The sequence below is a fragment of the Channa argus genome, chromosome 11, assembly GCF_033026475.1.
Source record: "Channa argus isolate prfri chromosome 11, Channa argus male v1.0, whole genome shotgun sequence".
NCBI lineage: Eukaryota > Metazoa > Chordata > Actinopteri > Anabantiformes > Channidae > Channa > Channa argus.
In genome coordinates, this window is record NC_090207.1 from 26,807,851 (window position 1) to 26,820,947 (window position 13,097).

Genomic DNA, 13,097 nt, shown 5'->3' on the forward strand with positions numbered 1-13,097 from the left:
TCTTTTTATTTTCAGTTAGCATATGCGTTAAAGCTCAATATTTAACAGTGTTTTAGGGATTAAAGTAATTTGTAAAGTTACCAATTAGAAATTTCGATGGAAAAACAATATTAACAATATAAAATACTTAATTTGCATCACAATGGCGGTAAAGTCAATGAATGTGATTATACCTAAATGCAGTAACAATCACCCATAAGTTCAGTACAGTCGAAGAAGCAGTGAGATCATTTACTTAAGAAAAGAACCAGTGCCACAACACAACCAAAGTCTAAAGTTGACCATTGTGTAATTTATATTAGATGTACATTATACTGCCTGATGCTGGAGTGATACTGCAAACTACAATGAAGCTTCATTTTTTATAGCCAGATGTTGTTTATAAAAACAAAGTCTGCAAAGTAATTGAAATGAGAAACCTTCAGTTAAGTCCTATAATATTTTAAAGGGGCTATATTACACTTCTGATTGCACAAATGTGTTTTTTTTAGCAAATTAAAAAATGTGAAATCGTCAATACAGTGGATGAAAATATAGTTCAGCTTATTTCAGCCAAATGAAGACGATCAATCAATATCAATATTAGACAAATATGCTCACTTTTCTGCTGTGAGGAAGTCGATGATTTCTAATCTATAATTTTAAAAAATTTCTTAAAACAATTAAATTATTATTATTTTTTTTAGTATTTTTATCTTTATTTGATAGTGGACAATAAAAATACAGACAGTTGCAGAGATCCACAGTCAAACCAGATGTTTCACTTATATGATCCGCACTTTAACCACTGGTCTAGCAGGACAGGTGCCACGTATTCAGTCTGAGGGAAGAAGTAAAATCACATTCTGTCACACCTAAATTCTAATTAATATACGCTGCACATAACATCTAAGTTGTGTTAGGGCACTGTTAAGGAGCATCTTCTGCAGACAACACAGCTGAGGGTTGAAGTCAAAACTGGACAGAGGAGAGAAAAGCAGGAGGGAGGCTTAATGAGTATATTAGACCCAGTTTTGTGAGTCTGAGGCTCAGTATACTGCACTGAACATCTTTTAGGCCTCTTCAAAGAGGCAGTCATCTCTCAGCGGGGGGAGTTTCAGCTGATTCTGACCCGCCTCACATAAACTCTGTACATTGTGCTTCACACCGTCTAATTATATGTACAAGTCTTAGAGTGAGAGAGGTAATATTAGGAAATGTGGTGCAAAAATGCTTTAGTTTATCTTGCCTCACATCATGTGATCTTTTAATGCTGGTGAAAAAACAACAAAAATCTTTAATCTCTCAAAGTGACGAGATGAGGAGGTTTCCCCGCACAATGGCCGTATCCTGTAAGGAGCTGATCAATAATTAGCATCGTCCATTTGTCTTCCTTCTCAGTGTAGACCTGCGGTACTGTTTTTTCTCCTGGTTTTGTGTGGGACTGTGCTCCCACCCCGGCCCCTGTCAATCAGCCCCAGACTGCGAGGATTACAAAAGAAGCTCATTCTGCCACAGGAACCCCTCTTTGGAGAGCAATTCTAAAACTTACATGCCTCTTATTTGTTGGGTCAAAGGTTAAATTGCTGACCCTCCCCTCCATTCCTCCCTCTCGCTCTCCCCACTGTGGCCAAGCTGTACTCAGAGTCTTATATTTACATGGATTAGAGTCCTTTCACTCTGAAGAAAAGAGCTGGTTCACAGTCAAAGCCCGAGGAGCAGTCCATGCTGCCCGAGTGGCCACATTATTCACTGGCAGACAATGACCATATTGTAGTTATGTGGAAAAGGAGGGGGCAGGAGGAAAGAGAAATCCCCCCTTTGCCATGGCAAAGTCCTACACTTGTGCCACGGAGAGGGGAGGGCCGAGCCCCATCCGCTTTTTCAAGCAGAGCAAACAAAGCCTGCCCACTGTGAACAAGATGAAGATGTCAAAAGCTTTTAGGCAGGGGGGTGAGATGGGGTTTAGGGGATAAACCAACAAAACAAGTGAAAAGGTCTTTTCTCAAATGGATAAATCCTTCTAAGTCTACATTTCCACATTAGAATTACTCTCTCCTTTAACATCCTCTTTCCTCCCCCTCAACAACCTTTCCGAATTCATGCCATATAGACAAACAAGACAGACGTTTGATTTAAGGACAGAAGCGAAGAAAGCTGCTTGTTTCCACAGCTCCTCCTCAATTTTGTATCTATAAAGAAATCCACAAGTCCACCTTGGTAGAATTTGAGCGATCAGTTCTGAGATTCAGTAATTTACAGCAAGCAAAATGCTCCTTTAAAAAGAGACGAAGCTGGAAAAAAAGAGCAGTTTTACATAAAAAATTGTGTTAAAGGAGGTGTTGAAACCATTTTCAACGGGAGAACTGTGAGCTCCTCACTGGAAGCTGACATCACTTTTCTGACTGTAATAATGACAGATTTCTGCACATTACATATGGACATAAAGATAGTCTCCTCAACATGCACCTATGGCAGTGTGTTGTCTCTGAGGACAGAAGCCTGAGGCAGTGTAGAGTGAATGACATAAAGAGGCCTGGTATACAGCCACAACCAATTCACATGCAAATATCCAGCCTTGCACTGACTCTGATTAACTCCCTGTGAGTTCATAGTTTCCCTGTTAACAAAGATTTAGCTGCTTTTGAGTGAAGTAGTACATTAAGTGGAGAGAGACACAGGGAAAGCACACTGGTGGTGAACCTTACAGTAAAGCCCCCTCAGGACATAATGCAACCTCCGTCTTGTTGGACTAATCCGCCTCACAGATGCAGGACAGAGCTGGTACATGGAACGAAAAAAAGGAGACAAAAGAAAGCAGCGCTCTTGTTTCTCATTCCATCCCAGCAGCAGAAGTCCTCAAAAACCCAATGACTGAACCGAGTGAATGGCCAGAGATTGAGCCAGTCAAGAGCTGTGTGCCCAGTGGACCCCATGAATGAGAATAGGTCAGGATGTTCTATAGCACTGCCTGTATTTGCTTTTCAAACAATGTCCATACAGTAATAGCGTCTCACTGATAACATGCAACGGCAACGTCATCAAGTGAAAGTTTGTGAAACAAGCAAAATTAAAGGATAAGTTAACTATTTTTTAAAGACAGACACCACAGGAAAAATTTGGGCCTAAATACACAGAGTTCCCTTTAATATGTATAGTTTAAACTTCTGATGCCTTCTATAGTCTTCAGAGGAACTTTTTTATATATTTTGCAGAGGATTGTGGATGTTGCCCATCTTTACTTGCACAGGCAGCAAATTTTTGGAGGGCGTCTTAAAGGTCTGTATAGGAATATTTAATCCAAGCACCTGGCTCGGTGTTGTGTTTCTTACGACTGTTGTCGTAAGAAACTCTTGGAAGATTGTGAATCTTTCTGCAAAATAAAAACGAGAAAAGAAAATGAAAAACAAACCTAGATACATAATAATTTGACATTTAACTAGTGTAATGGCAGTGGGTGAAAAAGCCAGTTCAGAAACCTTGTAGTACTTGTAATACCGGCTCTAGAAGGTGGCTTGAACTTTGAACTTTATAAAAAATAAAAATTTCAAACTATTTCTTGCAAAAAAAAAAAAATACAATTCTTGTGCAACTCTTATATTTTGTTTCATTAAACAAGTTTACCTCCTTTATGACAAGTGATGTAACTGATTTTGAGAATGATTGTTCCACGTCGATTCCTTTTTTAAATGAAATTATATGTATTTTACAAACCAAAAGTCGGCTCCATCACTAGTACTAAGAACAGAAAAACCAAAACCATACAACAAACAAAACAAACAGGTGGAGTGGACGTGGAAGGTAGAGGGCCTCTAGCTTACACAGAAAAATTTAAGAGTTGAAAAATACTACAAGCCAACACAAAGCCCAATAAGTATTCAAAACCATTGCAAAAGGGAGACTACAGTATCACTGTCCACATAACAACTGTACAGTCTGAAGTTGAAGCGGCTCGCCTGCACCATGGACTGCTCCAAAGAACGTCCAGAAACTATAACCATGGGGCAGATTATGGTTTGTTAACATAAGGTGGATATTTTCTTAATGTTTGTAATTGTTGTGTCACAAATTACTACTGAAAATATCGAGAATTTTTTTTCTGTACAACAAGTCCAGTTTGTCTCAACGTGAGCCTATTCACATTCAGTGTGTAGAGACTTTGGTTTGAGTTTGAGAAAGATTTAAGATCTAATCGTAACCAAACCGATGTTACCTAAACCCAATAACTCAGGGGAAATCTGCCTTGTGGGATCAGAGTCTTGCACTTTGTATGCCCCCATTTAATCAACCTCCTCCTTGCAAATGGCTTTCCAGGAACAAATGTAGCGCTTCATTTGTGGAAAAAGCATTGCAGCAGAATTCACCAATAAGCCCATAAAGCCAATAACCTCCTTACTGTATCACAGCATGAATGAAGGCCTGAATATATGACAAAACAAACACAGAGCAGGACACTGTGCAAGCTATTGTGTGCCACACTTGATGCCACCAGAGGAAGATATGTTCCCTGGAACTGCCTGTTTTTTAGGAACGATCATGACATCGTGGTCAAATTTGAATAAATATGAACTTTTTCTGTATCAAAGCAGACTACAGTCTTTTCCCGACCACCTCTTGTGTTGTGAGTGCTTGAATATAAGAATAGTGGATATTGTGCAGCAAAGTTGACAAGAACTTAAACAGATGTCACAATGAAGTTTACTCAAGGAACATGCAATGTGTGCTTAAATATGAGCAGTGGAAAGTTCTGTTAAAAAATATTAATGTGGCTTTGGAAGGTAATCATTTATCATTCATTCATTACAATAACCTTAAAAAACACTAATCATTTTTGCAGTTTATATCATTCTACAAAAATCACTGTGTTCACCCTCATACACTCTGACCCAGAATGTTTTGATGATAACTTCAACCATAATGCCTCTAAACAAAACAACGACCACGACATTTTTTAGAATAAATTGTAAAAATCAGTAGATGAGACAACACAAAACTTTATGGTCAAAAGGTTATTATTAAACCCACCACCCAAAGTAGGCGTTGATGCAAACACTGAGTTTCGTTGTACTACATCTAAAGTTTTATTTTTGCCAGACTTTCACTACAGCCAGGGCTTCACAGTATGAGCATTTCATTCTCATTTGGGAGTAAAAATTAGAGTGTGCAAATGTGAAAAATCATTTAGGTGCACTAGTGCAGGGGAGGTATTTTCTAAGGTAGAAGAATATTTTTGGTACTATTTTTGGACGAGGGAGCGAGATTAGCGGTTTAGAAAATGTATGATGCAGCCTGCCTGTGGTAACTTCTCCAGCATCCATCTTAGAAGTGTTATCGCTGATTACACAGTGCCCTGCTCTCATTTAGCACTAAGGAAGTGATGCTGTGCCTACCTGCTCTAATTGGTTTGGTGAAACATTTTCTGTTTCGCTGTTGATTTGTTTTCATTGTAAAGAGTGCTGTATTGTTAATTGTGTAAAGCAACGTGATTGTAACGTCTAACACACCTTTGATTAGTTATCTGGTGCAGTAGAAAGTATATATTTTACTCTTAGATGTAGTGCAGTAAAAGTAAATGTTAGTAAAGTAAAGACTCATGAAAAATCTACTGGGGTACAGTAAGAAATTACTTTGTAATGTGTTGTCTCCACCCACACATCCACACAGTTTATCTCAGGGCCAACACAGAGAGACATACACAGACAGACAACCGTTCATACCTGCATGCTAGTCACCAGTTAACCTTCCAAACATGTCTTTGTGCTGTGGAGGAAACCTACACAAGCACAGGCAGAACGTGCTAACTCCACACAGAAAGGCCACAGACGGTCGGTAGATTCGAACTGGGAACATTCTAGTTGTGAGGCAGCAGCGCTAACCACTCCTCCACCGTCACACTGCGAGAGGTGTAAGTATTTGAACAATGCTGTATATGTTGACTGTATCATTACCGTTAAAGGGAAGAAAGTTGGAGGCTGTATTTGCTTGACTGACATTTCAGCAGCTCTCATTCTGGTTACTGCCTGTTGATCCTGCTGCATGTCTCTCCAAAAGTGGAACTAAACATCTATCTATATGTAAAACAACTCCTGCTGGAGTTTTTTTTTTCTTATGTATTGAACCTTTTACTATTAAGCTTTAACTTTGTTTTAATCAGTTAAAGTATTTGTCATTTTGTGTCTAATGTTTGGTCCCGTCGCAACTTGTTAAGAGTAACAGTTTTCATGCAATACTATGAAAATTTAGTAGATACCAGATTAAAAAAAAAATAAAAAGGATTACAGTGACGCTTGTTGCACCCTATAGCATGTTATGCAATATTAAAGATGAGGATAAGAGCTGTATAAATTGAGTGACTTTGCATGAATGTGACTTTTGTGCAGCTTCTGTTCATATAGCCTGGTTTCTGTGCCACCTCCAGGCTCAGCAGCAGCACTCTGCATGGTACTGCTCTGCTGGTGTGAAACCAAGAGAATAGCCTTTGTCAAGGTGTACTCGCTTCAATTCTCACTCATCTCCCCTGGCATAGGGGTGTTAAATTATATGCTCCAGAGGACTCCACATTCATATTTTTACAAGACCCAGGTTATTAGGCAAACAGGCTCTGCACATGTCCCCCGCTATGACAGTTTTCACAGTCAAGGATTTCGACCTTTATTTCGATCCAAGTACCGCCTGCACTCCCCTTCGCACCCTCAGTGACACACACACACGCACACACACACACACACACATGTACAACCCCTAGTACCCCTCACCAATTCCCGCTCCCTCTTCCTCTAACTAGGCGAGAGCCTCTAAGTCTGCAGAGGGTGTGATCACAGTATAGTTGCTCTGGGTGTAAGACTCCAGGCAGAACGTCTGCAGAGCCGAAACTCCCAATCTACTCTGTGGATTGACAGCACAGCCCTCAGCTCCCTCACCTCTCATTTTCCAGCTTTATTTATAGTTCCCCTCTGCATAGTTCATAGAGAAAAACTGTGTTTCTGATGACCATTTGTTCCTGAAGAGGAGACAAATTACAAATGTGAGCTTCGCCTTTGTACTTTGAAAATGCCTTTTTCATAACCAAAACGGGCCTGATGAAAAGACCAAGGAACATCAAAGTGGTGTGCCCTCCGACAGAAAGGTTAAAAGTTGAGCTTGAACGCGGATTCTCTTGCATTCTTCCCAGCTCGATTCTCATTAGCTACTCATTTTAATCAGATGCACCATCAATTAGCATGACTTTTCTGTGTATTTGATGCTCAAAAGTTGGATCTCAAGGACGCACAACTTTCAGCGTACTCAGATGAGAAGTACGATTAGTTAGGCAGTCATAGCTGTGTTTTATTACTGCCACCAAAGAGGAAGCGGTTCATTTTGAGATCACCAATGTTCAAGCGTGCAGGAGCAAGAACTTTGTACAGGTGTGTGTTTTGCATTGCCAAGACGAACATCTTAGACACAGGACATGAGACATGTTTGAGTTCGGGCGAGACCATTCTGCTCATTATGCACCACTAGTGCCCCCTTATCAGATATTTCAGTCACTTGGTGAAACCATAAACAGTGTTTGTATTGGGCAATAAATATGTCTTTTTAATCTGGTAAGTATAGAAGAATCACGTGTTGACACTAATAGTAAAAAAAAAAACTGATTAAGCTTTCGTTGCGAAACATTACCACAAGTGTTATACAGTACATAATGTTAACTGGCATTTAAGCATTTGGATCATAGACCTTTACTCACAAGCAACAACAATGGAATTCTAAAGTGTATGATTTGAATATAACTTAATTGTTTTTTAAGTCTTTTTTTTATCGACTGCAACATTCTGTTCATATGCAGCACACTCCAGAATATTTAGGATGACACAGTTGAAAAAAACTATAAAATTTAAGGTTATGTTTAATTAACAATTAATTCATAATTAATGTTACAGTCATTGTTAATATTAGATTCACTGTGAAATTGTTTATATCACATATAGTCATGTCCCTAAATGAAGTACAAAAAGCAAAGTTGTGTCACTGAGCGAAGAGCTGATATGAAAGAATCCATGTTTTATTAGCACAATCAAGGACATTCTGTAGAAATGCAGAGATTAGCTCTGGCAGAGTGATAAGAATATGCCGGACTTGTGCAGACAGACTGGGTGTCACTTTGCTCTGACCTGCTGTATCCTCACTGCTTTGGTCTCTCACCATCTGCCTTCACAGTGCCGAGGAAGAAAAGGGAATCAATCCACAAAGAGTGCACAAAGGCAAAATTTCTTTCTTCTTGATTAAAGGCCAACATGTGGAGCCAGTAAAATCCAGAATCTATCTGGTTAGTGTTAGCCTCGTCTGACATGATGGACAAGACATACTTACTAAATACTGTAAGTTGTATTTAAAAATGGATTAAAATGCACCTGCTTATTAAAAGTTAGAATTATCACTGAAATATTTAAAAATTTTCAGTCACATTAGAATTTGAAATGTATCTCTGCATATATTGCCCCCAAAGGCTCTAATTATTTCAGCCAGAAAAAAAACATTCTAATAGTTGAGCTGTTTCAGTTGTACATACAGCACAAAACAAAAACAACAAGGTGAAAGTATCGACAGTGACAACTGGTTTATTTTGGGCTTGATTAATTCAGTTATATTGTTTGTAGATGTCAAGACTGTATGTAACTGTATTAATAAGACACTGATTCAATAGGCAAGACATTTTAGTGCTACGAGTGTCCAAAATAAAAATGATTCATCCATATGGAATACAGTGATGTCATCATTTTTTACCTTAAAAAAGAGGTTGTCGGCCTCAGTGGGACTTACCAGGTTAAATAACAAGCTAAATAAATACATGTGAATAAAAAATAAAAACCTGGGCATCTTGTGGTCAGACTGAAAGTGTGGCCTGGTAGCAGTGCTATAGGGAAGTTTTCACACTCTGAAGTGAATATTCTGTACATGTGGACAGCGGCTGTCACTGCCGCCAACAGCAGCAACACATGATTTCACTGCGTATCTGTTGTAGGGACTTGAGAATTTTTTCAAGGGAATGACATGAATATTTATTTACCAATTCGCGTATTAGGACAATATTTTCTGTGACTAACCTTTGTCTTTAAACCGTCACAGGTAGTTGGTTCCGAGCACTGAGGAGAACTTGCCACGGTTAGTCTTTGCAAACGTCTTCTGTCTCTTCTCTAAGTCAGACTGACTCCGTAATGTTGAGATCAGGGGTCTGTGGGGGCGACAGCATCTGTTGCAGGACTCCTTGTTCTTCTTGTGTCTGAAGATGGTTCTTCATGTAGGGTATGTTTGGAATGGTTGGCATGCTGCAGAATTACTTTAGAACCTCACTGTTGGTATTGTGTGCTAAGAACAAAAATCTGAAAATGTAAAATGCCTAAAACTTTTGAACAGTACTGTGTTTAAAAAACCATATAATAAACCCGTTTGAGTGTCAGAGTGTGCACAGTTTCAATCTGAGCACAAAAAACAAGGTGATGGAGTCAGAGGGAGTTTTCACAAAGGTGCTGAAACAGGGATCTACTGGTGAAATGCAGGTAGCTGAACAGATCCGAAGGAGTTAACACTCAGCTGTGGTTAATCTCCTCAGGGGGACTTTGGGGCAATATCCAGTTAGACTGGAATGTGAATGTGTGTGATTCTGACCAGGGGCTGGCACAACTGTCTCTCACTCCTCCTGCGGAGAGCCTATGGTCGCTCCTCTCAGCAGTGTTATTTCTCCCCAGCACCCTATTAAAACTGCTCTCAACACATGGAACTGGCTTCGACCATGGTAGACAAGCAACTCCCCAGAGCCTAACCACTGACGCTTAACTCCAAACCGCACAAGACCTCAGAGTACACAACTGTTGTGCTTAAGAATTAACTCTGCTTTCTACAAATGTTCAAGAGTCAAAAGAAAATTCAAGTGAGGGAAATCCAGTGAGTCGGATGTCGCAGGACACTTAGACAATATGTATCAAATGTAGTTTAGTCTTATCTATGTCAAGACACTTTGACATATTGTTGAAATATATCCAAGTTGTATGTGTGGTGGATGCCTTCTCTTTTAGCTGCATTTAAAATGCTGTATACTTTTACATATCTTTCAAAGAATATAGTACATAAAGGTCTAAACACAGTATATACCTACATGTAAATTAAAAATATAATGTAGGACTTGTTGCCGTACTACTTCTTCTTTTCCTTTGGCTGTTCCTCTTCAGGGTTGACCACAGCAAAGAATCTGCTTCCTTCTTACCCTATGCATTGCATCCTCTTCTCTGAAACTATCTAACTTCATGTCCTCTCTCACTACATCCAGAAATCTCCTCTTTGCTCTTCCTCTAGACCTCCTGACTGTTTGCTCCAACCTCAGCATCCTTCTAATGATATATTTACAGTCCAAACCACCTCAATCTGGCCTCTCTGACTTTATCTCCAAAACATCTAACATGAGCTGTCCTCATTCCTGATCCTGTCCATCCTCGTCACTCCCAAAGAGAACCTCAACATCTTAAGCTCTGCTACCTCCAGCTCTGCCTCCTGTCTTTTCTTCAGTGCCACTGTCTGTAAGCCGAACAACATCTCTGGTCTCACCACCGTCTTGAACACCTTTCCTTTCATTTTTGCTGATACTCTTTTATCACACAACACACCTGAAACTTTTCTCCACCTGTTCCAACCTGCCTGCACTCGCCTCTTCACCTCTTTTCCACACTCTCCGTTGCTCTGAACCGTTGATCCTAAGTACTTAAAGTCCTGCACCTTCTTCACCTCTGCTCCCTGTAACCTCACCGTTCCACCTGGGTCCCTCTCATTGACACACACGTATTCTGTCTTGCTGGGGCTAAGCTTCATTCCTCTGTTTTCAATCTCTAGATATTCTTCTACCTGCCTGATGCTCTCAAATCACAATGTCATCAAATCACATATCAGAATATCATCTGCAAACATCATAGTCCACGGAGATTCCTGTCTAACCTCATTTGTCGGCCTGTCCATCACCAGAGCAAACAAGAAGGGGCTCAAAGCCGATCCTTGATGCAGACCCACCTCCACCTTGAACTCCTCTGTCACACCTACAGCACCTCACCACTGTCTTACAGCTCTCATACATGTCCTGCACCACTCTAACATACTTCTCTGCTGCTCCAGACGTCCTCATACAATACCACAGCTCCTCTCTCTGCACCCTGTCATACGCTTTCTCTAAATCTACGAAGACACAATGCAACTCCCTATGACCTTCTCTGTACTTCTCCATCAGCATCCTCAAAGCAAATACTGCATCTGTTTTACTCTTTCTAGGTATGAAACCATATTGCTGTACACAAATACTGACCTTTGCCCTTAGTCTAGTTTCCACTACTCTTTCCCACAATTTAATTGTTTGGCTCATAAGTTTTATTCCTCTGTAGTTGCCACAGCTCTGCACATCTCCCTTGTTCTTAAAATCAGCACCATTACACTTGTCCTCCATTCCAAGATCTTATAAAGTACACCAGTCAAAAACTGTACTGCTGAAACCTCTCCTAGACACTTCCATACCTCCACAGGTTTGTCATCAGGACCAACTGCCTTTCCACTCTTCGTCCTCTTCAACGCCCTCCTCACTTCACTCTTAATAATCTTTGCTACTTCCTGCTCCACACCAGTCACCTCTTCTACTCTTTGTTGCCTTTCATTTTCCTCATTCATCAACTCTTAAAAGTTCTCCTTCCATCTTCCCATCACACTCCTAGCACCTGTCAATACATTTCCATCCTTATCTTTAATCACACTAACCTGCTGCACATCCTTCCCATCTCTATCTCTTTGTCTGGCCAACCTGTACAAATGCACCTCTCCCTCCTTACTGTCCAACCTAACATACAAGTCCTCATATGCTCTTTGTTTGCCCTTTGGCACCTCTACTTTCACCTTACAATGCATCTCCCTGTACTCTTGTCTACTCTCTTCAGTCCCCTCAGTGTCCCGCTAACCTCTTTCTCTGTATACACTCCTTAACTTCCTTGTACCACCACCAAGTGTCCTTGTCCACTTTTCTCTTTCTCGATGACACACTCATTACATTACATTTACATTTACATTTATTCATTTAGCAGACGCTTTTATCCGAAGCGACTTGCAAGTGAGGTACAAGGCAAGCAAAAATCTAAGCCAAGGAGAAAACATCAAAGCAAAGTCCTATCAGAAAAGTGTTCACAGTTTGCGAGATGCAAGTGCGAGAAAGAGCAGAGAGGATTTTTTTTTTTACCCTCCGATTACCCTCCTACCTGTCTCCCTGATCACATTAGTTGTAGTTGTCCAGTTATCTTGAAGCACCTCCTGACCACCTGGAGTCAACACAACATTCCTTCTTTTTTAACTTCAACCACTTTATCCTCTGCTCTGTCTTAATCCTCTTCATCTTCCTCATCTCCAGAGCTATTATACACACCACCATCCTGTGTTGTCTGGCTACACTCTCCCCTACCAATACTTTGCAGCCATAGATCTCTTTCAGGTAACAATGTTGAACCAAGATGTAGTCCACCTGATTGCTTCTACCTCCGCTTTACTTACTATTATGTAATAATTATTCTTGTGTTTAGGTTATTAATGTTCAATTATTAATAATACTAATATTAGTATTAGTATCATTATATTTGTATAATTATAATGCTATTAGAATTATTAATAATCGTATTATGTAATAATTTAGAACTAACACAACAGAAATTGAAGTTATCTTTAGTTGCAGTTTATGTGACGATTGTATCAGTGAACAAATCAGCTTTTTGTCTGATAAAATTTAGTTCAGTTCAGCTCTATAGCAAGTTTTCTGTGTCTAATGTTAGATGTGTTTTTTTTTATATATATGTGTTGTTGGTGTCTAACACATAAAACGCGATGGTGAGAAAAACTGGATGTTTTACTGCAAGGTCAGATGAGTTGTGGAAATACAAAAGATCAACAGATTTCAGAATGTGTGCCGCACGTTGATTTGAATTTAGTTTTTACACCAGATGCCCTTCCTTCCACAAGCCTCTAGGTTTATTTCCAGGTTCAGGGCTGGCACCAGGGCGGCCCTTGGTGGCTGGGCGGGTCCACACCTGTTGGGATGGGATTCGAATCATAACCCAACTGTTTAT